Genomic DNA, 26,348 nt, shown 5'->3' with positions numbered 1-26,348 from the left:
GAGCCTGCTTCTCCTGCTCCCCCTGCTTGTACTTTCTCTCTGTCAAATAATTAAATAAAATCTTAAAAAATAAATTTAAAAAATTTTTGAAAAGACTAGCATATGTTATATCCACCCAGGAACAATTTCCTTTTCAATTATCATTAGATTACCACTTCCACTTCTTTGTAAAATCTATTTTTGCCAAGTAATCCTGGTTTCAAACTATTCTACAAAAACAAATTTCTTATATTAAAGTATTGAGTATAATAATAATATCTATAACATCTATAAATAAATAATAAGTAATCTCTTTATCTTTATTGGGGACTTCAGTATCTATGATTCAATAGCAAAGACTATCTGAAAAAATCAACATACAAGATGCCAAAACATTCAGATTAATTCCTTAGGCAGCTTACTTTTGGGTGTTAGTATGGGAAAGAAAAGATGAAAAAAAAACTCCAAAAAGATTTTATACACGTGCACAATGTTTTCATTTTCAAAACTTATATTAGAGCTACAGATACGCGTGCACAAACACACACATATGCACTGCAGTCACATGTAGGCAGGATTTTTGCCTATTCCATCAGTGAAATTTATTTTATTTTTTAAAGATTTATTTTATTTTTTTTTGAGAGAGAGGGAGGGAGGGAGGGAGGGGAGGGGCAGAGGAAGAGGCAGGGAGGCAATCTCGAGCAGACTCCAGCTGATCTCCGCCCCTGACTTGGGACTTGATATCACAACTCTGAGATCTAACCTGAGTCAAAACCAAGAGCTGAAACTGACTGTGCCACCCAGGTGCCCCCCATCTCCGTGAAATTTAGAAGTGTGGGTGAGAAACAAAGCATGAATTTTTTTTCTCTCTTTATATCATTATGCACATTGTTTACAACATATTTTTAAGTTCTCAACATCAACTTTTTTCCCTGTTTTTTTAAGTACTCTTTTCCTTTTTTTTTTTTTTTTTTTTTTTTTTGGTTCTTCAGCCTTTCCTTCTATTAATCAAACTGTATTCTCAGTAATAATAGGCCTGTCCACCCACTTGGTTCACTCATTCATTCCCTAACTCACCATTTGTGATATGACAATTAATTCTATTGTAGTCAACTGTCACACCCCAGATAATGGCTTCAGCACTTTGAAAAGAAAGGACACATCGATTTCTCTATTGATAGAGTGAGCAGCTTGCTTCACAGCCCCACTTTCTGCGAGCAAAGTTTAATCATCAATAGAGCAACTTCTTAGAGAATAATAAAACTTCAAACCAGTGTCTCTGGACAGTCCCTCCTCACACCCTCCCACCTCCTCCTCCCACCCACCCCCAGCCCCTTTCACCAAGTGGCTGGGAACCTGCCATAAACCAAAGGAACAGACTTAGCTGTATTCAGAGGTTGGAGAATCTGAGTCATAAACTGTTCCTCTGCTTTCGAGAAGGGTTTACTTTCTTTATTCTTTCCTCTCTTCTATTTTGCCTTCTCCTTCTGTCCCCTATCGTTTTGCTCCTCTCTGTACTTTTTCTTTTCTTCCTTCCTTGGCACCCTTCTCCTGTGCCAACCTATGTCTACAGCCAGGGGGCCTTGGGCATGGTTGATTGTCACCAGTAGGCCTGAGGCTGGCCATGAGCCCTCCATTCTCCCAGCTCAGAGCAATGGAGGTCTGTGACAATTAAAGAGGTAAATCCTGACTGCCTTAGGGGTGCCGGGTGGGAGCTGTATTCTGTGCAATGGGACCACAAGGGATGCATGCAGCAGATTTCCATTTCAGTAGTTTGTAAGCCAGTCCCAAAAGGAAATATCCCAAAGCACTTGGGGCATCAGTAATAAAGGAGGGAGACTACTTTGACATGGACAACACGAATTCAGATGTGTATCAAAGCAAAAATAATGTTTGGAGGATCCCTGTCATTTCCTTTTGCCCCATGTGCCACAGAGAATCTGACTTGATTGGCTTCCTGACCCTCCCCTGAGGTGGTTCCTGGACTTTGCCGATGAAGAACAGAAAGAGAAGGGGAGAGAAGAGAAGAGAGGTCGTTTCCTGTAGTTTGCTAAAATGAAGTCCTAAAAACCGCTGAAGGCGCTCATATTAGCAGGTGGCACCTTTCGCAAGCGCCTAAGTCATGAAGGAACCCTCAGAAATGGAATTAAGGCTTTATAAAAGAGCTTGTGGATATTTTGAGGTAGGTATGGAATTTTCCCTTTTTTGGTAACTGTGCCTGGTAACTATGCCCATTGGTTAGTTAGGACCTATGGAGAGTACCTTATAAGAGAGACCCAAATAGAGATCCCTAACCCATATCCCCATGTGAGCACACAGAGAGAAGGCACCAACTATGCACCCCGGAGAGCAACTTCACCTGAGCAAAACTGATCCTGGATATCCCAGCCTCCAGCACTGGGAGAAATAAATTCCTGTTGTTTATAAGCCACCCACTCTGTGGTGTTTTCTTATAGCAGCCTGACCAAAGACAGAAGTCCTCAAATCCACCCCTTCCCCACCACACACACCCTGTTTCAGTGACTGGGAGGAAAATAAGACTCATCATACAATCTTACCCAAGGCTCAGATTTAGTACAGTAAAAGGATACAAAGCAAAATCAGTGAAGAGAAAAGACACATGGGGTAAATGTGAAGAAAACCAGGTGCAAGCTTCCAAAAGTCCTCAGTCGCACAGGATGTGCTTAATTCCCCCAGAACTGAATTGTGAGGACACAGACGCAGTGTGAGGGAAGCTCAGGCCTCAGGGTCTTTCTGGGGGGCTGGTCATGTGGGCACTCTCTGCCTGGCCTGTGCCGGAATTTCAGACTCCCAAAAGAAAAACAGAGGTTCAGCATAAACCTCATTGTTTTATGAACACTTTAGGCACAATGAACCGTGCTTCTCATTTTGGGAACAGTGGGAACCCTCCCAAATACCAGACAAGTTCCCAGACACCAGGCAAGAGCCAACACTGCAGTCAGGCCTTAACAATGACGGCTTCCTAGAACTCTCTTCTCTCTCTTCTCAGGCTTCTAGAACTCTCTTCTCTCTCTTCTCAGGCTTCTAGAACTCTCTTCTCTCTCTTCTCAGGCTTCTAGAACTCTCTTCTCTCTCTTCTCAGGCTTCTAGAACTCTCTTCTCTCTCTTCTCAGGCTTCTAGGACTCTCTTCTCTCTCTTCTCAGGCTTCTAGGACTCTCTTCTCTCTCTTCTCAGGCTTCCCAGAACTCTCTTCTCTCTCTTCTCAGGCTTCCTAGAACTCTCTTCTCTCTCTTCTCAGGCTTCCTAGGACTCTCTTCTATGCAGTGCATATGTTTTTATGGCCTTCCCCTTTATCAGGAAAGAAAAGGATGCTTAGAAAGGCCAACTACTTAACTTGTAAGCAGTGGAATTGAAATACAAACTCAGATCTCTGATTCCCAAGCCTGAGCATTAGTCTGTGACTCACAGTACGCTGGAACTGTACAAAAGAAATTTGGAAGGGAACATTATAGTTCCAGCAGAATAGGTGGTACTGAAAACGTTCAGGACATGCCTCCCCAAATATGCTGCTTTGGCATATCTGTTACTCTGAATTAAAGGCACTTGGAAACAGCAGATCCAAGCAGGGCACTCTGACTTTTCCTTTTTTTCCCCCTGAAAGCTTGAGATAGAATTCCCACAAGAAAGGTGCCTTCCTTGAGCCAGGAGGAAGAAACATTCTTAATCACCAGAGAAGGGTGTCTAGGCTGTTAAAATAAGTTCCTTCAGTTACTTTTCCACAATTGCTATTCTTTGTTCAATCTAGTATGTCAGGGCTTAGGCCTCCTCACTTCTTTGGGTATATATTTTTTCCACGAGGGCTTTTATGCACATGCTTTTCTCCTGTTAAATCTACCTTTCTCTCTCTCTCTGTCCCTCTCTTTTTTTAAGATTTGACTATTTAAGAGAGAGAGAGTGCAAGCATGGTGGGGGAAGGCAGAGGGAGAAAGAGAAGCAGGCTCCCCACTGAACAGGGCTCGATCCCAGGATCCTGAGATCATGACCTGAGCCGAAGGCAGACACTTAACAGACTGAGCTTCTCGGTGCCTCTCTTGTTAAATCTGTGTTATGTCAGTCCCTGTCTTAAAAGCACAGAGGAAAGAAGAGCCCAGATGTCCAATTACAGATGATTGGAGATATATATATATATATGTATATATATATATATATATATATCCACCACATACACATAAATACACAATGGAATACTACCCAGTCATCAAAAATATGAAAATTTTGCCATTTGCATTGATGTGGATGGAACTAGAGGGTATTATGCTAAGCAAAATAAGTCAATTAGAGGAAGAAAATCATCATATGATTTCACTCATATGTGTAATATAAGAAACAAAACAGAAGATCATAGAGGAAGAGAAGAAAAAAATAAAACAAGACAAAATCAGAGAGGAGGACAAACCATAAGAGATTCTTAATCATAGGAATAAACTAAGGGTTGCAGAAGGGTGGGGGAATGGGATAACTAGAGGGCACTTGATGTAATGAGCACTGGGTATTGTATAAGACTGATGAATCACTGACCTCTACCTCGGAAAATAATAATAAATTATATGTTAATTAATTGAATTTAAATTTTTAAAAAAAGTTTCCCTCTACCCAATACTCTACTTCTGAAGATGTTTCCAAAGGAAATAAATTGATTTTTGTGTAAGGGAAAAAGAAAAGGGAAGTTAAACAGAGGTGCCTGGGTGATGTAGTTGGTGAGGCATCTGACTCTTGATTTTGGCTAGGGTTGTGATCTTGGGGTCATGAGATCAAGCCCCATATCAAGCCCAGCACTGAGCTCTGGCTTAGCTTGAAATCTGCTTGAAATTCTCCCCTCTTCTACCTCTTCCTCTGCCCCTCTCCGCTGCATGCTCCCTCTCTCTCTTTCAAATAAATAAATAAATCTTAAAAAAAAAAAAAGGTAGAGGAAAAATTTTACCTTCCCTGTGGTACATTCTGAAAAAGAAGTGCTTTTTTCTTTTAAAAAAAAAATTGCTATTGGGGCACCTGGGTGGCTCAGTGGTTTACAGCCTCTGCCTTCGGCTCGGGTCGTGGTCCCGGGGTTCTGGGATCGAGCCCCACATCGGGCTCTCTGCTCGGCAGGGAGCCTGCTTCTCCCTCTCTCTCTGCCTGCCTCTCTGCCTACCTGTGATCTCTGTCTGTCAAGTAAATGAATAAAATCTTTAAAAAAAAAAATTGCTATTATGGATCCTTTTAAAAAATTGAGTGTAGTTAACACAGAATGTTACATTAGCATCAGGTGTACAACTTAGTGATTTGACAAGTTTATATGTTATGCTATGCCCACCACAAGTGGAGCTATCATCTGTCTCATTACATCACTTTTATAATATCATTCACTGTATTCTTCATGCTGTGCCTTTTATTCCCATGACATATTCATTTATGGACCTTTTTTTTTTAGAGGGGACCTGAGCCAAAGGCAGATGTTTAATAGACTGAGCCACCCAGGTGTTCCGGAAGAGAGAGAGAATCATAAGCATGCTCCACAACCAGGGAGGAGCCCCCCACCGGGGGCTCGATCTCACAACCCTGAGATCATGACATGAGCCGAAGTCAGGAGTCTTAACCTAACCAACCTCATGACATGAGCTGAAGTCAGGAGTCTTAACCTGACCAACCTTCAGTTAGTTAAGTCAGATGCTTAACCAACTGAACCACCCAGGTGTCCCTGTTGGGTCTCTTTTTAACTAGCCTTAGGCACTTGGGAAATGCGTCATATTTAATGAGCACAGGAAACTTTGTAATGAGTGAGGAATGAATAAAGAAACCAGTGTGACAATGGGTGTGAATCCTTAGAAAATATCCTAAAATTACAAAGAGGTCATGAACTTTGATTTGTCCCCTCTTCTAGAGGCGACAGAGTTCACACAGGAAAACCAAACCTATTCTAGGTACATCAAGCAGAAAGACCTCAACAAAGGGAATTTCTAGTTTGACACCTATTGTAACTGTCTCATCTCTCATGCCCTGGGGCTCCACTGACACATCCTCAAGGTAACCTCATAGCCGGTTCTTGGGAGAAGAGTCCTCCTGATTTCCTAACTCACTCTAGAGAGGCACTGGTTTTAGCCTGGTTTTAGTGCCAATCAGGGACAATCCCTATAAGAAAACTGTCACTTCTACTCAGACTTTTCCCCCAAAGTGTGCTAACTTGACTGTGGCTCCCCCCCCCGCCCCCGCCTGTAAATTCAGGTTAGAACGGTACATACTGAGAGAAAAAGGGAAAAGAATTCTAGCAGAAATATGAGCCCTGCACCTCCCCTCCCCAGTTCTGTCGAAATATTAATCTGGAATCTGGTGAAGAAAATGAAACAAAGGACGAAATGAGACAGGGTGCAGCAACACCTCCTTGTTCCCAAGTCGTGATGAAAAAATAAAGCTGACAAAAGACACTTTAGCAGACTTGAAAGGACCTCATTGAATTCACTCCACACTGCTATCTAACAGCTTCACAAGATGCTGCTTTTCTTGTCAGAGTCAACCACGGAGGTTGCAGAAACCCATTTTCCTGGCCCTGAGCTTCTCCTCCTCCTCATCTGCCTTTTGTTCATTTGGCTGCTTTTAGGGCTATAGTGGCTTAAATTCCCCATAGTCTACACGTAGATCAACAGACGGAGTCAGAGTTTTCTGTGGAATTAATATATTTCATAAAATACAAAAAACTATGTCAAAATTAAATATGTATGCAATTGCTGTTTCCTAAGGCCATATTCAAGAGTCGGTGGGCGACATTCCCAGCCATCTCCAAGCTCCTCAAGCCGCCTTCTTTTTCCCCAAAATGGTTAACACTTTTTTATGGGTGGTGGTGCAGTAAGTGGAATTGTGTCCCCCCAGAAGTTATGTCCAAATCCCAACCCTCGGTACCTGCAAATGTGTGACTTTATCTGGAAAAATGGTCTCTGTGGATGTAATTAGTGAAAGTATAAACTTTGAGATTGGATCATTGTGGATTTAGGATGGGCCCTAAATTCAATGTTGTGTCCCTATAAGAGATAGAAACGAAGAAGACAGAAGACAATGTGAAGAGAAGGCAGAAACTGAAACTATGAGTCTACAAGCAAAAGAATGGCAAAGATACTGGCCACCCCCATGGAATTGATTCTCCTTTGAAACTTCAAAACTTCTGAAGTCTCCTTCAAACTTCAGAATCAGTGTTCTAGACACCTTGGCTTTGAATGCATGGCCTCCTGAATTCTGAGAGAATAAAGTTCTATTGTTTAAGCCACCCAGATTATAATAATTTGTTATGGCAACCCTAAGAAATTAATACACATTGGTATTTCTCGTTGCTAGCATTTACTTTCTATACCCAGTCCTGCTGTTATAGTTTCATCATAACAGAGCTTGGCATTTTTTTAACATAAATAAATATTTTAGGCTCTATGTGCCACACAGTCTGTGCCATAACTACTCTACCCCACTCTCACGAACAAGGGCAACCACAGACAATATGTAAATAAATGGAGATGACAGCGTTCCAATAAAACTTTATTAACAAGAATAGGTGGTGGGCCAGGTTTGGCCTGTAGGTCAGTTTGCTGAGCCCTGGGTGAGGATGTTCACCTGTGATCCTGGTGCCCCATCTCTCGGCATCTTCCTAGAATCTTCTTTATACCATTTCTCCCTGAAGCACTAGGAGGTCTTCATGCAAGAAGGCTTGACATGGCTTACTTGGGTTTTTCAAATTCTCTGATAGAGATTTGCTTTTAGTTCTCACTCTTAGCTACTGGTTCTTTTAAAATAATCACCTGGCCCAATTTATCTCCTTTTTCTCAGAGTTAAGATATTGCTGTCATGAAATACATTTTCCTCTTCTTCTTACACCCTGCAGCCCCATTTGTATAGTGCGTTTCACAAACTAATGATGAAGGCGTTGTGACTGTCATTTGACAGTGTTGAGTCGTCAGCGGCTGGGGACTGTGCTTCAGAGTGTGTGTGGGTGGCTTCAAACACTTGGGGGCAAGCAGCCGACAGCTCTGTACTGCTGAGTGGAGGAAATAACAAGAAAAGAGAGAAGAGGCTGTTTATTGTAAGTAACTTTTATTTTAAGATCAAGGCCAATAGGAGGGGAGTTGGGAGGGGAGCATCAAAACAATAATGAATATTTGGAGGCAGGGAATATAAGCGGGGGCGGGGGAAGGAGGCAAAACAATCAAAATGGGATTTTATACTAGAAAATCAAAATCAGTTTGTAGAGAACAGTGGAGCTTTAAAATGCAAGTGTCAAGGTGAGAGAAGGTTTACTTGGATTCAGAAAGAAATATTTGGGGTTGAAAAGGAAAAGGAAGCCAGAAACCTTCTAAAAAATCTGAGACAAATAGTCAGGCTCTGATCTAGACAATTTGTCCTCTCTTCCTTTGTCCAGATTCGTCCCTAGTTAGTTTCCTATGGCTGCTGTACCGAATTACCACAAACTTGCTGATTTAAAACAACAGAAATTTATTTTCTCCCAATTCTAGAGGCCAGAATTCTGAAACAAATATCACAGGCGTGGTCCCTCTGGATGCTCTAGGGGAGAAGCTGTTCTTTGCCTCTTTGAGCTCTGGTCACTGGAGACTTCCTTAACTTATGGTCCCATCCCTGCAACCGCTGCTTCCGTGGTCACGTGCCCCCCCCCCTTCTTCTCTGCCTGCCCCTCTTCTGTCTGTGTCAAAACTCCCTCTGCCTTCCCCTCATGGGAAGACAGGTGATGGCCTTTGTAGCCCTCCCAGATAATCCAATATAATACCCCATCTCAAAACCTTTCATTTAATCACAAATGCAAATATCCTTTTTTTTTTTTTTTTTTTTTTTGGCCATAGAAGGTAATGTTCATAGGTTCCAGGGACTAGGATCTGGATATCTTTGAGGGAGGCATTTTCAGCTTACTAGAACTCCCAAACTTTATACCCAACCACAGTGAAAAGCAGTATAGCTCATAGGTTCAGTTTCTTCCAAGGGCAGTCTGGCAAGAATCTTGAGCAAACCGAGGGAGTAGGAGCAGAAGGTTGGCTCAGTTTGTCAAATATTTCTTTCAACAATGTAACATTTCAGCCCCTCTTCATAGACAGGCTCCCCACATATCCACATGGCTGCCTTCTCTTTAATCAGTCTTGGCAGTAGGGAGTGATAATGGAAAGGAACTAAAAACTGTAAAGGAGGGTGGTCATATTTTAAATAGGCAGAAACCCAGGAAAATTTTCTACAATGAACATTTTTCTAAGAAAAAAAAAATTTCTAAATACAGACACAGGAGAACCTGGACCCTAGGGATGGGGCCCATTGTACTGATACACACCCACCCACTTCCTCTTAATTTCAACATGCCTATAAAATCATACAAAACCAGGAAGCATTTTAAACTGCTTTCCACCTGAATATCCTGCCACAGGCATTTCAGACTCATTACGCGTAAGACAGGACACAATACCTCCACCACCAACATGTTCTTCTTCCTTATTCATTGTTACAGCCTGAAAGCAGCTGTGTTAATTGGCCATCCATGAGCTTCAGAACTGGAAACCCCATGAACTGTGTGCAGACATTTTTGTATATGCACATTGATGCCTTTTCCAGGGGAGAAATCAATAGCCTTCATCAGATTCTCCACAGAATTCTTGACTTTAAAAGGTGAAGAAAGGCCTGCCCTGACAGGGCAATCAGTCAGATCTACAGAAACATTGCTGCATCGCCTTGTGCATTTGCAATAGAGAATGCCCACTGCTTTGCTTTTGCTTGCATTTGTCAAATTTGCGTGCATTGTCGTCATACATTTGTAGGATAGCTGGCTGGGAGTCACAGTAAAACAAATTTTGGCACCATTCCCCCTCCCTTCCCTACAAGTCCAAGATCAATCTTCTCTCTGAAGAAATGGATTTTGCTCTTAAGAACAAGGAAGCAGGGGACCATAATGAATACTTTTTCTGTGTCTAAGGACTATTTTGACATGCCAACACATACCAAACAGACTTTCACATTCTTGGAAGGCTTGCCTCCACTTCTCCCAATGTTACCTAATTCACCCTCAGGTCTCAGTTTAAGTATTTCTTTCCCCAATCAACACTCCTGGGAAAAGATCATAGACTCAAATTCTGAAATATGGGTCTTGTTGCTTACTGAGTATCTATATGAGGGGAAGGAAATTGACCACGAGCTAGGAACTGGAGGCCGTCCCTCTGGTCTTAACTCTTGAAGCAACTCAGGATTTCCCTCTAACCCCATCCTCTTCTGGAATCACATTGGTATCTTCAGGAAAGGTAGGGCTGGTGCTCAGCAGCACACAGACTTCCATAGGCCACTGTATCAGAAAAGAGAGTCGAGTGGCCATTTTGAAAACAAGGAGAGTCACAGTACTCCTTTAGAAAACTAAGAAGACCAAAAAGACTATGTCATTGAAAACAGTCATGATAAAGGTTCAAGGAAATAAAACATTAAGAATTATTTTCATTGATTTTACCATTTAAAAATATGGTAAGATCTACTGATTCTAGACGGGCAGTTTTCCCTTCACAATATGTTCTTGTATCAGCCGATATAGTTTGTCTGTGGCATATCACAATTTCATCTGTATAATTTTATGTTTAATGACTTTCCTTTGGACTTGTCTATAGCTCTACAAGAGCAGAAGCTGCCCATCTTGTTAGTGCTTAACAGTGCCATTTTGGGTAGATACCAAAAAATATTTGATATGCAAACAGATGGATTAATGAATTAACACAGAATTATGATTGTTCCTCTTCCCCTAAGAGAACTGTCCTTTGACCACAGCAGTTACTTGTCTCATTGGAAAGGCTTCTCGAAGTGGGGTGGTTCGGCCTGTCTCTGCTTGGAGCAGGGTTTCTCAGCCACAACACGGTTGTCATTCTGGGCACGATGGTTCTTTGTTGGGGAGGGCGGTCCTGTGCTGTAGGCTGTTTAACCCAACTCGGGCCTCCACCGGCTCCATGCCACGAATACTGCCTTCCTTCAGTCGTGACAACCAAAATTATCTCCAGACTTTGCCAAACTGAAAAACAATGCTCAAAGAATGAAGGGAATTGCAGGAGGTCTTTCTGAATCTGGGACAAGAGTCCACTGGCAGGTAGAAGAGGAAAATGAAGCTGTGATTGAATGCCCAAAAAGCTATCCATCTGAGGCTCTCCCTACAGAGGAAGGTTTGTTTTTTGTTTGTTTTGTTTTGTTTTTTTCCATTTACTATAATAAATCTGTACCCCCCTAAATCCTTGTTTTTTGATCCTATCTTTGATGTTTTTTATTATCCTATACTTTGATGTTTTTTTATTATTTCTTAATTGCTTGCTGAAAATATCTCTTGAATAATTCCAACTTTATTTCTGTTGAACTAAGAAGAGGAATTTAAATTCTTTGGTGTGTAATTCAGCAGGACAGTTACCTCAGGCTGAGACAGATGGGAACCTAGAAAAGATTACAGAATTGGGGCAGCTGGGATGCGGCTCCCAACACACCTGGGCTGCTCTGCTCAGCATGATCGGTGACAGCTTCTGACAGCTTCCTTCTGACAAGCAGCAAACTCATGGAAAGGTGACTGGAGCGACCAGGAGTCAAGTTCTTTAGAGGGTAGGTGCTAGAAATTTGCTTAGTAATCTCAGTTTCCTGTTTTCGCAGTTCTGGATCTTTCTACACAAAGCATGAAAGACGGGGATTTTAGAAGGGATAATGGTTTCTGCTGAAATTGCAAGTAATACTTTCGTTGTAAAAATTAATGCAGCTGTTTCTGGATCCTGGGGCACTGCAGAATTCATTTCAGTAGGAAACCTGCTCATTGTTAAGGAATGTACAAAGAATGAAGTTGCAAATGGAACACAAACTAAAACTGAAATGTACAAAGACCACATACTTTCCATTTTCTGTAACAGACCTAGTCCTCAGGAGTCCCATCTCAATGGGTAGCGGCCAGTTTGGGCGGGGTGAGGTGGGGTGGTAGGAAGAACACATGAACTTTTCTAATGAATGCCCCACTTCCTTTAAAATACTCTGTGTTGATGAAACATTCTATTGACTGAAAGTTAAACTTCCTGTGGGAGCTGGATTTCTCCTTTCCCTTCCCTTCCTCAACGTGGCACCTGGATGTAGAGGAAGGTTGCATCTCGCTGACACCAGGGAGACAGGGCTGGGGCTAGCCTGGTGCCTGTCCTTCTGGTGTCTCTCCTGCAGGCCACCTGGTCCTGTCCTCAAGTATATACAGGCTGATGCCCACTAAGGGGGGCTGGGTCTGGTCTCCTTCAGAGTATCCTGAAGGTGGGAGCTGCTAAAGTCTGCAACTGAGGAACTCATCTTGGTCTGTTCTCTGAGTTTGGTTAGGGTCACCCTGAGTACTCAGCCCTAGCTCCCCTCCCCCTCCACTTGCTGGTTGTTGTGCACCCACTGGAAGTCCAGCCACTAACACCAGATATTTCCTATCCCACCTGGAGTTTCCAGCAACAAGGCTTCTTGGCCTCACCCCCGCATAAGTGATATCTTGTAGCCAGTTTCACAACTTGAATCTCTTTTGTTTTCAGCAGCCCCTCAGAGGATTTGAGAACTTCTAGATTCCTCAAATGCCATACAGACCCTAAGGAGTCAGGAGCTCTACCTCAGATGTCTCTTTGCACATCTCCCTCTCTTTTTTGATTATCGACTCCATGCGTGGCACTGCTAAGCAATAACAAGACAGCTTCTGCAGAGTTTATGGACAAATGCAAGAGAAACATAATGTTATACAAATGTATTACTTTATTGTAATTGTATTAATGACATAAACAAGGAAAAACAAAGGTCCCTATGCTGTCTGCCCTCCTCTTATTGATCTGATGACCTCCCTCCTTCCTTAGAGAAGATAGGAACAACACAAGGTTCTCCCAGCCTCACTACCTGTTCTGTGACCTGTGTCTCCCTTCTCCTTCCCATAATTCCTCAGGGCAGGAGGTGGGCTGTCCACACATTCACTTCCCAATCCCTCTATACTCTTGTAGCAGGGACTAGTCTTACTGAGTTCTCTCTCTCTGGAATATTACTTCCATTTTAGCTCACCAGATTTTGTTGTTGATATGTTAATGATGGCTCAGGAAATTTTGAAAACCATCTCATCTCTTGAAAAAGACTGTCTTTTAAGACAGCTATTTAGGGGGCGCCTGGGTGGCTCAGTGGGTTAAAGCCTCTGCCTTTGGCTCAGGTCATGATCTCAGGGTCCTGGGATCGAGCCCTGCATCAGGCTCTCTGCTCAGCGGTGAGCCTGCTTTCTCCTCTCTCTCTGCCTGCCTCTCTGCCTACTTATGATCTGTCTGTCAAATAAATAAATAAAATCTTAAAAAAAAAAAAAAAAGACACCTATTTAGTCTCCAACTGCTCTGGAAGTCAAAAGTGGGGTATGGATTTTCGGCCGTCTTTGCATTCCTACTGCTACAATCTAATCCTCCCCAAAGCCAGCAGTCAGCTCTGGCAGAACAGTGAATTGGCCATGCATAAAAATTATAAAAGATAAAAGTGTAAATCATTAGGGGCGCCTGGGTAGTTCAGTGAGTTAAAGCCTCTGCCTTCGGCTCGGGTCGTGATCCCAGGGTCCTGGGATCAAGCCCCACGTCAGGCTCTCTGCTCGGTGGGGAGCCTGCTTCCCCCTTGCCTTTCGGCCTGCTTCCCCTTCTGCCTTTCCACCTGCTTGTGATCTCGTCTGTCAAATAAATAAATAAGTAATAATTTTTTTAAAAAGTGTAAGTCATTAATAAGAAAAAAAGCACAAGATATATCCTTGTTACTTCCACTTCACACACTGACGGAGCATTTTAGGTGTGGGAGACAAAGCCCAGGGCCAGTCCCGTGGAGTGGGGAGGTTGAGGTAAGGCTCAGCATGATAAAGTCAAAGTGTTTCTCACTAGGCTAAGGAGGTTTTTCTATCTTACCTGGATAAATATAAGAAGTAGAACTTGTGTAAGAAAGGAAACTGGAGAAAGAAAAACTAGAGTTAGGGCTCTCCTCAAAAACTTGGCAGGAAAGCAGGCCTGAGGGAGAGGGATGGCTACCAGTAAGACACTCCCTGTGGGGGTGGAAGCTGCAGACAGTAGTAATAGGGGTGTCTGATGTCTGATTTCCTCTCCATCTGCTCCCATTGTCGCTCTTGTCATATCACTACCTTGGAGAATGGAAGTGCAGTTATGGTCCTATTCCAGGAAGAAATAAACCAGAAAGAAATGGAGGTTTGGTGATAAAATGACCAGAAGCAACTGAGAAGAATCTGGGAGCAGGAATTTGGGGTGAGAGCTGACAGGCTACAACTAGGACAGATCTCTTCCCTAACTCCATTCCCAAATCTGAGCACTTCCAGCTCTATGTGAAGGAGATCGAATTTTCTCTCTCTCTCTCTCTTTTTTTTAAAGATTTTATTTATTGAGAGAGAGAGAGCACAAGCACAGGGGAGAGGGGGATCCAGGCTCCCCACTGAGCCAGGAGCCTGTCACAGGACTTGATCCCAGGACTCTGGGACCATGATCCCACCGAAGGCAGATACTTGACCGACTGAACCACACAGGTGCCCCATAGATCAAGTTTTCCAATGGTCAATGCTAATATGGTAGATTAAAAGTGGCCGCCAGTTGTTGGTTACTTCCTATACAGAAAAGTGGTATTTATTTTCCACCATTTTGCATTTGGTTTGGCCTTATCATTGCTTGAATCAAGAGAATGTGGTGATAGCTATGCTCTGCAAATTCTGAACCTAAGTCTTTAAAAGCCCGGCAGTTTATGCTTTTCAAAACTTTACGTCACTACACAGCCATCATAGATAAGGAAAATCCTCCTAGGAACCTTACCTCAGTTAGAGCCACCTTATCTGACAAAAGTTAGATTAACACAAGAAAAGCAAACAGAAGTTTATTAACAAACGCAACACATACACACACACAAAATCATTCAGCAATGAGTCACTCAAAGAGGTGATTAGAACTTTGGCTTATATAGTATCTTAGCAGAGAACAATAAATTTTTAGAGAAATGACAAGACAAAGGAAAGAGTTTTTGTTTCTACGACAGCAGGCTGGGGGAGGTAAATTATATGGGAGAAATGTTAGATAAGGGCTAGCTAGAGCAAGATTTGCTCTGGTGTGGTCCATGGCCTGATAAGGGTCTAGACTTGTCTCTGGTGATTAACTTCTGTCCTTCCTGGTAGAGAGGGGAGGGGGGACACCTTTATAAATTTATGTCCTGTTTTTGGACAAATAGGGGGTAAGAAGAGAGTTTGTCTTGCATCTACTCTTCTCAGTTGTCTTTAGCTCAAAATAATTCTTACACCGAAGTGGCATATTTTGGGGTGGCATATTCATCTACTCTTCACTAGGTCTAGAAGGATCACATAGCGAAACCACATGAAAAGCTCAGATAGAGACTGACAAGCCCTGGATGATATGGAGAAAGAGGGAGACCCAGCCAAGCTCAGCCTTCCAGCCCTCCTTTCCAAGATGCCAGATGTGTGAGTAAGCCATTGGATACTGTAGCCCTGGCCATGACCTGATTTTACCAACACCAACATGAAAAACTTCCAGAAAAGACCAGCAGAAGAACCTCTTAGCTGATCCCAGTTAATTCATAGAAGCATGAGATAGTAGTTGCTTTAAGCCTCTAAGTTTTGGGGGTGATTTGTTATGCAGCAATCGATAAGTGGAACAGTAGGGTAGAACCAAGGTGGCAGCAGGGAAAGAGAGTATGGTGTATTGTGCATTGGCTTTTACATGCCTCCATCCAGAAGTGACAGGTAAAATTTCCATTCTTATTTCATTAGCAAAAGCAAGTCCTATAGCCATGCTGAACTTCAGGGACTTTATGTCCAGGAAAAAAGTCCAGAGTGAAATCTACCACCCCACCTCTAGCAGCAAGGGAAGCTGGGGAAGCCCAGCAGGTTTGTAACAATTTTTTGTATGGATTCATTACCTAGGGCTGGGCACACTGCAGCCCTGAACAAAATCAAGATACTGTTGTCAGGGGCGGTGAAGGCAGGAATACATACTGCATTTGCTCCTAGAGGGGAGTGGTAAGTGACAGAGAGATTGCAATGGCTGCCACCAGCTCTTGCACCCTGCCCTGACCCTGGCCCTACCCACTAAACTTGAGTTCTCGCCATCCTCACATTTTCAATCCATATATTTGGAATTTGAATTTGGAACAAGAAAGGGAGAGAGAGAAGGGAAAGAGGAAGTAAAAGAGGGATGGAGAAAAGAGGCAACAGTTATGTACTTGGGTGTGAAATGAAAGACAGACCTTAAGTGCTCCTGACTAACTTCAGCACTTTTTTCACCACTTAGGGGGAGAAAATGATTAATGTTTGCACAAAAATGTCAAACAGAAAGACAAAAGGAAAGGGAACATTTCAAAGAAGTGTGAAGTGTGTGGCAGTCTGGGTGGTCTGGTTGAAAAAGGGAAAAAATTTTTTTCTCAAGTTGTGCTTTGGGAAACTCTTGGAGGAATAGAACATTCTGATCTAAGGCTTGACGCCTTGAGTGCTGCTCTCTCTATCCACAGCCCTAATGTAGATAATTGTTTTTTTCTCCCCTTTCTTCTAAGTTCCCAGCTCAGCTCACAGTTTCTTCCTTGTTGGTCAAAATTAAAACCAAAATAGCAACTCTTTTTTTCATTTCTATATTAAGTGAAAAATAAAATCCTAAGGAAATGTTTAACCATCTTCAAAAGACTTTTCATATATTGTCCTCAAGAGAACTTTATTTACCATCCTCATTTTACTTGTTAAAGAATTGGGGCTAAGAGAGGTTAATTTATCCAAATTTACCTAACACATCTGAAACTAGATCTAGTCACCTTCATAATCCCTTATGTTAACCACCAAAATACTCAGACTTTCAAGAAGTTATTTGGTGCATTGTTCTTAATAGAACCTGGGATCTAGAAACTGTCTAGATAGCTTGGTCAGCATTTATTGTCTCATTCAGGAATGCAATTTCTAGTTCCTCCTTCTGATGGAACTGTCTTTAGAATCCTCCCACATCTATATCATTTTTGCTTTCTCTCTACTTTTATTGTCATCCGAAAGTTCCCCACTGTACTCCTACCTAGCAGATATGGGTTTCCACATATGTGGATATCTCAAGTCATGTCCATTTGTGGCCAAGTCTCTTAATGCCGATTCTACTCACTTGACTTTATGATGCCTATTAGGTATATTTTTTTGCCTTATATTGAAGACTCAAGTTCACCTAGTTTTTGCCCCTGCTTTGCTGTCTCTCCCACTCTAGCCCCTTCAAATAAATCACATTACCTACAAAGCCTGCCTTGGGCTTCAGTAAAACTTTGAAGGAATTCATCATCATTTTTCCCTGATTATCAGATCAATGACTCTTTTTTTTCCTGGTTTTCGTGGGCCCTGAACCTAGCTCCTGTTTTCTGCCTAGTCCTGTTGGTTAGTGGCATGAAGTTGCTCTTCCAATTTTGTCTATGCCCATCCTGAAAAATGCCTTATTGAAGCATGCGATAATAATGAGAACTGCCATTGGGTATGGGTCTACCACGTGTCTACCTCTAAGCTAAATATTTTATGTATTATTGCATTTACTCCTGTAGGGGAGGAAAAATAATTTACCCTCTACTCTTCTAAGTTCTCTGCTGGGAACTCTGTAACAAAAAACAGATTAATAGAACAAACAGATTAATAGTCTGTAGAAATACAGACAGAAATTTATTAACATGTATACTTCATATATGAATGGGAGATAGTAACTCTCAGAGGTAGTTTAGAGTTTGGGCTTAAATATTATTTTCAGCTAAAGACAAAAGAGAGAAGGATATGGGGGAAGTCAGTTATGGGGAGATGAGCAGAAAAAGCATGGTAAACAAGAATAAGTTTTGCTATGCAGACTTAAGTCCTGTGCCTTCTCCATTGATGGGTTGAGTTTCTTCTGATTTAGTCATTCTTCTCCCCCTGGGGCAGAAAGGGAGACCCCCTTAAAAATGGAGATTTCCTTATAAATGTAAAGTTCCCTTACAAAAGGGTAACTTCTAATCTGTTTTCAGAACTTCTTCTTTGTCTTCTCTTTCTCAAAATAATTCTTACGCCAAAGATTTGGGGTGGCACATCTTACCACCCTTCACTCCTCACGACAAACCAGCCAGGTACTTCTATTCCCTTCATTTTTCCAGGAAGAAGAAACAGAAGCAGCATTAGTGCTGGGAAACATTCCTCATATTTTAAGTAAACCTCTTGTCTGGACACCTGGCACTGTGCTGCGTTCTCTACATATACTACTTCATCTGGTCTTCCCAACAGTCCTGCAAACTGTCTAGGTATCCTCATCTCTACTTTTTGGGGGGGCAGGGGGAAAGGGGACACTGAGGCTCCAGGAGGCTAGGTGACTTCTGAAGCAGGCCAAGGTTTAAACTTCAGTCTCCTCTACTGGCCTGCTTGCCAGACCCTTTTTAGGACCTTTGTCTTAATTGTTACCCCTGCCTCAATGCTCTTCCCCCATATCCACATGCCTCCCTTCCTCACCTCCTCCACATTATTTGTTCAAATGTTGCCTATCAGCGAGGATTTCCCTCCTCCTTGTATTAGACCTAACCTTCATTCATGGCTGTCCCTCACCTCTTCCCCACTTTATTTTTCCCCATAGCACTTATCACTCTCTGACACCACACATTTTAGTTACTAGAATGCAAGTTCCAAGACAGGATTTTTGTCAATTCACTTAAACTAGTATGTGTACAGTTTTTGAGAAGTATTTGTTGAAAGAATGGATGGATAAATAAATATCTAATTCCAAAGCCTATTCTGTTTCACCGTGGTTTTCTCAGATCTTTTGTGTCAGTCATATCTTCCTTTTGCTTCTAGGCTACTTTCTCATGTAAAGAATTTTTTTAAATAAATGCCTACATTCAGTATTATCAAGGAAAAGAAGAAACAAGTCCAGGCTATCCTGGGCCTGGAAACCACACTAGCAGCAGTTTTGAGCTTTATCAAAGAACACTTATTATCTGCCTTCTTGTTTGTGATGCTCTGCTAGGTATTATGCAGAAAATATTAAACCAGAATGTTTATCTCTGGCTCCATCTCCCCCTCTAGTTGGCTGGTTACTGGGAGAGGCAGCAGAGGTACCTATGAACAAATGGAATACACATAGCATGTAGCACCCAGGCCTGAACGATAGGTATTGGGAGCCAATGTTTACAGGTCAGTCAGTCAGAGAGCAAATCCATGGGAGTTTCATTATTAGACAGGATGGGGTTTCCAGAAATCAACCAAAGAGAACTTTTCTATCCAAAATCTGTTTGATTTGGGAAGCTACTGCTGAGAAGCCATTTATCTCCTACACAGTGAGCTTCCTTACAAGTTCATGGTTTGGTTGCTGGAACCAAACATTTGACTGAAGAAGCCACAATAACAATAATGCTGGAAGAAGAAATTGCAGCATCCCCTGTCGTTGGGAAGAACCCATTTTTCATGGTGCCATGCAGATCTTGGGCTTAATGCCAACTCTTTTTTAAAACTAATTTACTGGGATGCCTGGGTGGCTCAGTCGGTTGGGCATCTGCCTTCAGCTCAGTTCATGGTCTCAGGGTTCTGGGATCAAGCCCTTGCATTGGGCTCCTTGCTCAGTGGGGAGTCTGCTTCTCCCTCTACCTCTGCCCCTCCACGTGCTCATGTTCTCTCTCTGCCTCTCTCTGAAATAAATAAAAATCTTTTTTAAAAAAGGATATAGGTATATATTCACAGATGCCAGTCTGTTAACTGGCAGGGCTAAATGACTTTCTGTAAGTAAATAATCCATAAACAAAGCCATCTCCAAGACAGCCTCCAACAGTCCCCCCTCCTGAGATCTATACCCTTGTGTAGTTCCCTCCCCCATCATGCTAGAGTTGGTCTGTTTGACCATTAGCATACAGCAGAACTAGTGACATGTCACTTCCTAGATTAGGCTATAAAAATAAAAGGTGAGGGGTGCCTGAGTGGCTCAGTGGAGTAAAGCCTCTGCCTTCGGCTCACGTCAGGATCCCAGGGTCCTGGGATCGAGCCCTGAATCGGGTTCTCTGCTCGGCAGGGAGCCTGCCTCCCCACCTCTCTCTGCTTGCCTCTCTGCCTACTTGTGATTTCTATCTGCCAAATAAATAAATAAATAAATCTTAAAAAAAAAAAATACATGTGAGGAATTGAAACCTTCTGCCAACAGCCATGTGAACACATCTGCAAGTGGATTCTACTCAAAGCTTCATTCAAGCTTTCAGAAGACAGCCATCCCTGCTGACAGATTGCCTGCAATCTCATGAACCAGAACCCCTTGGCTCAGCTGCTCCTGGACTCTGCACTGTTGTTGTTTAAAGCTGGTAAGTCTGGGGTACCTGGGTGGCTCAGTGGGTGAAGCCTCTGCCTTCAGCCCAGGTCATGACTTCAGGATCCTGGGATCCAGTCCTGCATCTGGCTCTCTGCTCAGCAGGGAGCCTGCTTCCCCCTCTCTCTCTGCATGCCTCTCTGCCTACTTGTGATATCCCTCTCTGTGTCAAAAAGATAAAATCTTGAAAAAAAAAAAAGTTGTTAAGTTTTAGGGTAATTTGTTATGCAGCAATAGATCACTAAGACATTTTTTCATCCCAAAGTCCTCCCCTCTCCTAGGGCATATGAGCAATGTCTCTTTCACCATTCCTAGACATTTTGCACTTTGTTTGGCAACATATATTTCATAAGAAAAGAAGCAATTTAGTACCAGCATTTTCTTAGCTACCTGGTTTTAAAATCAGCTTCACTCAAGCCAGAACTTTAAAAAGGGAGAAAAACGACCTGAGTGGCTGTAGTAGGGGTCCCACTGTGATTTCCAGCTCTAGTATTTCAAGATTACATGTTACTGTTACCAAAATTTCCCTTCTTTCATGGCTTTCCATCATGCTTAACTACTTCCTATGAATCTTCCTCTGAATCCACTGATTGCTTTAAAGGAATCACATTCATAGGGTTTGGTTCTCTTTCAATACTTTTTTAATTCATACATTTGCTCTTCAGTTCATGATAAAATGTTCTTTGAAGATCTTTGAAGAATGTTTTTAGGTCTAAGAATTTAAAAACATTAAGTAGGGCGCCTGGGGCTCAGCTGGTTAAGCATCCGAATCTTGATTTCAGCTCAGGTGATGACCTCAGGGTCATGAGAGGGAGTCCCACATCGGACTCTGTGCTGGGTGTGGAACCCACTTAAGATTCCTTCTCTCCCTCTCCTGCTGCCCTCCTCCCACTGTGTGCTCTCTCTCTCTCAATAAATAAGTAAATAAGTAAAAGTAAGTTAAAACATGGAATTCAACTCCTTCGGCCATTCAGTGTTTCGACCTAGGAGGTAATGTATATAAAGGTCTCAGAACAGTTCTTAGCATATGTGTTCAGTAAAATTATTATTTATATAGAAGTGCATATTGACTCCCTATTATATAGATAAGGAGATGCTTAATGTGCTTAATACATAGAGATCAAAGTAGGGAAGAATTATCTGCTAACAGCTTGGACACTACAGTGGATGTCAAATTCAGAATAGCTCTTATAATTCTAGTCAAGAACGCTCCCATAGCATGGTTTCTATGACTTCTCCATCATCTATCATATAGAGCTGTTAACAAAGCTGGTCTCTCAAATGCTTCTTGATAGGTCATTGTATAATGATCTAGCATAAAATGACTCAAAAACTTCTGTGGATAGTTAATATCCATAGATATTATTAAAGGAAGGAAGGAAGAATTGATCATTTTCCAAAGCTTTAATTGTCCTTAGTTCTGACCCACAAATAATTGTGCAAACTTACTTTGAGTATAACTTTGCAGATCAGATAAAATGTATACATGGTTTTATGTGTCAATAATTAACACATTACTGTGCCTTTGGGTAAACACATTTCTTAGATTTAAGCTAGCAAATTACTGCCTCACACCTCTAGGAAACCATGTATACATTTTACCTGATCTGCAAAGGTATAGGCCATTATAATATCCTCAAAATGAGTTTGCACAATTACTTGTGGGTCAGAACTAAGGGCAATTAAAGCTTTGGAAAAAAATTCTTCCCTCCTTCTATCTTTCCTTCCTTCCTTTGATGAATTTACTTTGAAGAACCAAAATTTATTTTCCCTTTTCCCCACCTTTATTGAGGTATAAGTGACAAATAAAATTGTACATATTTACGGTACATTATTTGAGGTTTTGACATAATACACATTGTGAAATAATTGTCACAATGAAGCTAATTAACATGAAAAAAATGATGTTTCCAAATTAAAAAAAATTGAATTGCAAGTGATTCCTTCATGATTTTACAAAGGAAATGAAGACAAACTGTAAAAAAAAATTAAACGACAGAATATTAGCACAAGAGAAAGCAGTTCCTGGGTGTTGTCTAGACAGGCATTCAGAAAGTAGGGACAGTATTACTTGTTCTTTTTCTTTTAACCACTTATCGAGAGAAAGAATATCAATTTTCACGTCATAAATAAGTCACTGAAGATGATTACATTCTCCCTTCCTTCCCCAGAGAAAAAGGAAACTGAAAAGTTCAACATAAAACGTATATTATTATACTTGGGCAGACCTATAAGAGCAAAAGTTTTTTATAACCTCATTACAATAAAACTACTAACACCTCTTGCTTACTAACACCATATTAATCAGTTATGATCTTGAAGTTATATGGTCCCTTATACCCCAAACACATGTAACTAATTTGACCCAATACTAATTACCTTGTTCTCTATAGCAATGACCCATAAACTTATCAGCCGAACACAGCGACCACTTACTACTTCACAATTCTCTGGGTTAGCAATTTGATTTGGGCTCAGAGGAGCCACTCTTCTGATCTTAGCTGGACTAACCCACCAGGGTGTGGTCATCGGCTGGTTGGCTAAAGAGCTCTAGTTCTATGGGAGGGCTCATCTAAGATGACCTCAGCTGGGACAGGTCATCTCTGCCCCACATAGGCCTTTGTCCTTGAGGCAATTTCCTGGCCTCTCCGGCGCTCTCTGCTGGCTCACTCACATCAACATACAAATACGCTGTTACTTCTCTCACCCAGAAAGTCCGCTTTCATCTTTAGCTAACACCTTATCTCTGTTCATTCTTACAGCAAAACTCTTGAAAAAATGTCTGTACTCACTGTCTTCAATTCCATTCTTCCCATTTTTGCTTAAAACGTACTCCAAAAGGTTTTAGCCCACACATTCTGCCCAAGTGGCTCTTGTCAAGGTCACTGATAACCTTTATGTTGCTCAGTTCAACGATCCATTCCCATTCCTTACATGACCCGTCTGCACTTGACATGTGTCACCACCCAGTCTTCTCAAAACACTTCCTTCACCTGGCTTCTGGGCAGCACACCCACGTGCCTGTCCTCCTCCCTCACTAGCTCCCCCTTCTAGGTCTTCTTGGCTGCTCCTTCTTATCTTCCTGATCTCTCAATGTCAGAGTTCCTCCAAGCTCAGTCCTTGGATTTTTCTCTTCTCTTCCTTGATTTTACTCAGTTCCCTGGTGATCTCATCCAGTCTCCTGGTTTTAAGTACCACCCATATTCTGATAATCCAAATTTATATCCCATCCTCTACCCCAAGTCCAGACATAAACAGCCAGCTGCCTACAAGTTATCTCCACTTGGATGTTAGATTTTTCTATTTCTGCTGCAACAATCTGGGGAGTTTAAAACATGAATTTAAAGGGGCACCTAGGTGGCTCAATCAGTTGGGTGTCTGCCTTTGACTCAGGTCGTGATCTCGGAGTCCTGGAATCAAGTCCCATATCAGGCTCCCTGTTCGGCAGGGACTCTGCTTCTCCCTCTCCCTCTGCCCCTCCCCCCCAGGCATGCATACACTCTCTCAAATAAATAAAATCTTCATAATAATTTAAAAAGACCATGAATTTATTATCTTACTGTTGTGGAGGTCAGAAATCCAAAATGGGTCTCACTGGGTAAAGTCAAGTTGTCAGCAGGGCTGCATTCCTTCTAAAGGCTCTAGGGGGAGAATTCATTTTCTTAGACTTTCCAGTTTTTAGAGATTGCTGGCATTTCTTTGCTTGTGGGCCCTTCGATGCTCAAAGCCAGCAATGGCTGTCAAGTCTTTCTCACTTACATTACTCTGACACTGACTTCTTAGTCTCCCTCTCCCACATTTAAAGGCTTATAATTATATTACATACACCTGGATCGTGCAGGATATCCTCCCTATCGTAAGGTAGGCTAATTAGCAACGTTAATTGTACTACTTTAATTCCCCCTTGCCGTGTAACCAAACTTATTCACAGGTTCCAGGGATTAGGAACTGGATGGCCCCTTTTGTGGGGTCATTACCCTGACTTCCACAAATGCCTTATAGTCATGTCAAACCTAGCACATCCAGACTGACCTCCTGATCTTACCAAGCCTGCTCCTCTCTAGGTATTCCTCAATTTCAGTCTGTGCCAACCTCATCTTTCCAGTTGATTAGAGCACCAGGTTTAGAGTCAACTTTTCCTTCTCTTCTCTTTCTAGGTCATATCCAGTCTATGAGCAAATCCCGTGGACTCCACCTGCAGAATATACTTAGCATCTAATGATTCTCAAAACCTCCTTTGCAAACACATGGGTTCATTCCCCTCCAGTACTCTCCCGGGTTGCTGGTAATGGTCTCTAGATCTCCCAGAGTATCCTAATAGCCTCCCAACCCATCTCTGTGGGTTTCTACCCTGGCCTACCAGTATGTGTCTCCTGTCTGCCTCCACATAGTCTATTCTCAATATAACAGCCAGTGATATTTTTTTAAAAAACATTTTTATTTATTTAACACAGAGAGAGCATGAGAGAGAGCACAAACAGGGGGAGTAGCAGGCAGAGGGAGAAGCAGGCTCCTGGTTGAGCAGGGAGCCTGATGTGGGACTCAATCCCAGGACCCTGGGATCATGACCTGAGCTGAAGGCAGACACTTAACCAACTGAGCCACCCAGGTGCCCCATCCAGATGACATTTTTACAACAGAAGTTAGAAATCAGTCAACCATAAAAGCTAATGACAGCAATGCCCACATGATCTGGTCATTCCTCCTACTTCTCCAGCTTCTTCTGTTCTTCCCTGACATACTTGCTTCACTCCACCCACGAGAGCCTCCCTGCTTTGTCTCTAATAGTCCAGGGCTTTTGTATTTGGCACTTTATTGTTTGAAAGGTTTACTATATGGGTCTCTTCATCTCCCTTAATCTTTGCTCCAAGTCACATTTTCAGTGAGGCTTTCCTTATTCATTATCTTTTATTTTTAATTTTTCCCCTTTTTCTTTTATTGACATTTAGTTGACACATAATGTTACATTAGTTTCAGGAGTACAAGGTAGTGATGTGACAAATCTGCTTGTTATGCTATGCTCACTACAAGTGTGGCTACCGTCTCTCACCATACTACACTACCATAATACCATTGCTATAGTCCCTCTGCATATCTTTTATCACTGTGACTTATTCATTCCAGAACCGGGAGCCTATACTTCCCGCTCCCCTTCACCCACTTTGTTTATCCCCCCCAACCCCTTCCCCTTTGGCAACCATCAGTTCATCCTCTGTATTTTTGAGTCTGTTTCTGCTTTTTGTTTTTTCGTTTTTGCAGATTCCACATATAAGTGAAATCCCTATGATACATGTCTTTTTCTGTCTGACTTATTTTACTTAGCATAATACCCTCTAGGCTTATCCATGTTGTTGCAAATGGCAAGAGCGCATCCTTTTTTATGGCCAAATAATATTCCTCTGTGTGTGTGTGTGTGTGTGTGTGTGTGTGTGTGTGTGTATACACCACATCTTCTTTACCCATTCATCATTAATGGACACTTGCGTTGATTCCTTATCTTGGCTATTGTAAATAATACTGCAATAAACATACAGGTGCATATATCTTCTCAGATTAGTGTTTTAGTTTTCTTGGGGTAAATACTCAGTAGTGGTATTATGGATCATATGTTATTTCTCTTCTATTTGATGAACCTCATTCTGTTTTCCACAGTGGCTGCACCAATATACATTTTCAATAACAGAGCGCAAGTTTCTTTTTCTCCACACCCTCACCAATACTTGCTATTACATATTATTTGGGGTTTAGCCATTCCGACAGGTGTAAGGTGATTTCTTGTTGAGGGTTCAATTTGCATTTCCCTGACAGTGAGTAATGTTGAGTCCCTTCTCACATCAGCCTTTAAACCGCATGCACATGCACAGAAACACATACATAGAAACTTTTCCTTCTTCGATGCTTTACTTTTTCCAGTAGCATTTATCACATTCTGACTTGCCATATAATTTAAATTTTTATACTTTATTTTTGTCTCTTACCATTAAATAGCAAATTCCATGAAGGCAGGGATGACTTCAGTTATTCCTAGTTCTTGTTCCTAGTTCCTA

The 26,348-nt window shown here is 41.9% G+C and overlaps 1 protein-coding gene across 7 annotated transcripts in view; it reads right to left on the bottom strand.

Annotated features, from left to right (window-relative positions):
* The window catches only part of LOC309869403 (uncharacterized protein), a 141,760-nt gene that overhangs the window by 52,946 nt on the left and 62,466 nt on the right, over positions 1 to 26,348 (bottom strand). The window contains exons 3-4 of one of the 7 annotated variants that reach the window (XR_014314161.1): positions 12,579 to 12,662; positions 7,485 to 7,991 (exon numbers count right to left, since the gene is read on the bottom strand). The exons of 4 other annotated variants lie outside the window; for them this stretch is intronic. The gene's annotated coding sequence lies outside the window, so the exon portion shown is untranslated. Of the gene's footprint in view, positions 1 to 7,484; positions 7,992 to 12,578; positions 12,663 to 26,348 lie in introns of those variants that run through there. 2 more of the 7 variants (XR_014314162.1, XR_014314163.1) reach the window with 2 other exon arrangements.

The sequence above is a fragment of the Mustela nivalis genome (assembly GCF_964662115.1).
Source record: "Mustela nivalis genome assembly, chromosome: 7".
NCBI classification, from domain to species: domain Eukaryota; kingdom Metazoa; phylum Chordata; class Mammalia; order Carnivora; family Mustelidae; genus Mustela; species Mustela nivalis.
This window is presented reverse-complemented; position numbering and strand designations above follow the sequence as displayed.